This window comes from Nycticebus coucang, chromosome X (assembly GCF_027406575.1).
Source record: "Nycticebus coucang isolate mNycCou1 chromosome X, mNycCou1.pri, whole genome shotgun sequence".
In the NCBI taxonomy this organism is placed as follows: domain Eukaryota; kingdom Metazoa; phylum Chordata; class Mammalia; order Primates; family Lorisidae; genus Nycticebus; species Nycticebus coucang.
Window position 1 is genome coordinate 135,930,123 of NC_069804.1, and position 2,345 is coordinate 135,932,467.

Consider the following 2,345-nt stretch of genomic DNA (forward strand, 5'->3'; position numbering starts at 1 on the left):
GCTCAGGTCACTCGCAACTCTGATAATTAGCGTAGGCTGTCCAGAAGAAAGAAATGGAATCAAAACCACTTACATGGCAAAGGTATAAAGATATTTCCCTACCAAACTCTCAACAGGTGTTATCATTATGAAATTAGGAATGAGGTGAAATCTCATCCATGATATAGATGCCATGTTTCTTTTTCTTCTTCTAATGGGAAATGCTCTCTGGGACATAGTTATGTTATTTAGTTCATGCTGAAATTATCTATTTCAGGAAAAGTATTAGGGGGAGGTAGGACAAAAGGAAGTAAAATTGCTTTGTGTCTTCAACAAGCAAAATTCTTTTTAAATATTAAAATATATATATTTTTTTTTTTCCAGCTGGGCGTGGGGGCTCACACCTGTAATCCAGCACTCGGGGAGGTGGAGGCTGTTGGATTGCCCTGAGCTCACAGGTAGGAGACCAGCCTGAACAAGAGCGATACCCAGTCTCTAAAAATAGCTGGGCGTTGTGGCAGGCACCTGTAGTCCCAGCTACTCTGGAGGCTGAGTCAAGAGGATCAGTTGAGCCCAAGAGTTTGAGGTTGCTGTGAGCTGTAACAGAGACTGTGTCAAACAACAACTTTCTGTGGGCATCCACACATCAATTATCACGTGGAGTTTTATTCTGTTATACGTGTGCAACTTTTAAACAAAATTTCAATCTCACATTACTTGCTATCTCATAGTCTGCTGATACCAAATATGTTTCATTGCTTTGTCCACCTCTTAAAAATGGTTGCCCGGAGTGCTTGCTTCGGCAGCATATATACTAAAATTGGAAAGATACAGAGAAGATTAGCACGGCCCCTGCGCAAGGATGACACGCCAATTGGTGAGGCGTTCCACATTTTTGTATATGCTACTGGGGGGAAAAAAATGGTTGCCCCGACAAAGTTTAGGAAATCGGGTGATCGCCATCTTGTGGTAGAAACCGGTACTGCACACAATTAGGTAGAGAATTGGGAGCGTGGAAACTACAGCCTACCTTTCTCAGGCTTCTAGAATTTTTCATTCTCAGTTTAAGAGTTGTATGCTTATATTATACAAAAATGGAATCATAATGTCGTAATTTCAATGTTTTTATTATAATATATCTCAGATATATGGCATATATTTCTTCATCTACTGAATTTCCAAAAAGAATGCAAATTCACACAATAATGGTCAAAATATAATGGTTTGATCTACCCATTTCTAAATTTTTCCAACAGACACCTACAAATGTGCATGATTTTTGCAGCCATACCTTTTATTATTCCAGTGATATATATGGATGAACATCTTTCCATACCAAAAAGACATGGAAATATTTTATTTTCCACATAATCTTTTTGTGACTTTGTAAGATTTGTCCACATCAAAAACTATTATTTCATTTTTTTATATTGAAAATAATTCAAGGTTGCTCTTTTCAAAAGAAAAATTTTTAATGGAGAGATATAATATGTAGAAGGTTAAATTGTTCTATTTCTTTATACATGTTTCTCAGATTAATAAAGTAGCAGGTATATTTTCAGATTTCTCTCACATATACTGTACTAATACACACATTCTTTTTTGTAAAAAATGGATTTATATGATAAATGACATTCTGCAATTTATTTTTAGAATATATCTTAGACTTATTGTGCATTTAGAGTTAGCTTATTATTTTTACAGCTGCATAGTATTCAACATTATGATGTACATGACTACTTCTAATAATTGTATGCTTTAAATATTTTCCGAATTCTTTCTCAAGAGTATACAGATAAAACAGTTTTTGTTTGAATCCAGAGTCTGGACGACAGCCTAATTTTTCCAACTGCAAGAAAAGCACATGCAATCAGGTAACTAGCCTTCTCACATAGAAAAATCCAACTGCACCTAATGACAATGGAGTATATATAGCTATTTGTTTCTGTTTAAGTATCTATAACAAAATAGATTATTCCCTTTTCATTTCCATTTTTGTTTCCAAAAGAATCTAAAACCACGTAAAATATGAAGAAGAAAATATATATCATTAATCCATCACTTGTTTACTGCTTACATTAGAGTCTAATCCCTGTGATGTTTTAATCACATGTGGGTTTGAATATACTATTCGAAATTTCATTTATTCACTTACATATTTGAACATCTTTCCATGTCTATATATGTTTAACACTGCCTTGGAGAAAGTAGGTTTCTCCCCTTGATTTTAAATTTTCACCTCAGTTTTTATGCTGACATAGATGCTATATGCTAAGTGAAACAGGGAAGAAAGAAGTGGAAAATTTCCTCTTTTCCCCCGGACATACTTTATTACTAGATATATGCTTTGTTTTGTTTTATTATAT

General features: G+C 34.3%; 1 non-coding gene across 1 annotated transcript; it reads left to right on the plus strand.

Annotated features, from left to right (window-relative positions):
• The first annotated feature begins 769 nt into the window (after positions 1-769).
• Positions 770-876, plus strand: LOC128578652 (U6 spliceosomal RNA). The gene has a single exon (XR_008377791.1). It is a non-coding gene; the product is annotated as a U6 spliceosomal RNA (small nuclear RNA).
• The last annotated feature ends 1,469 nt before the right edge of the window (positions 877-2,345 follow it).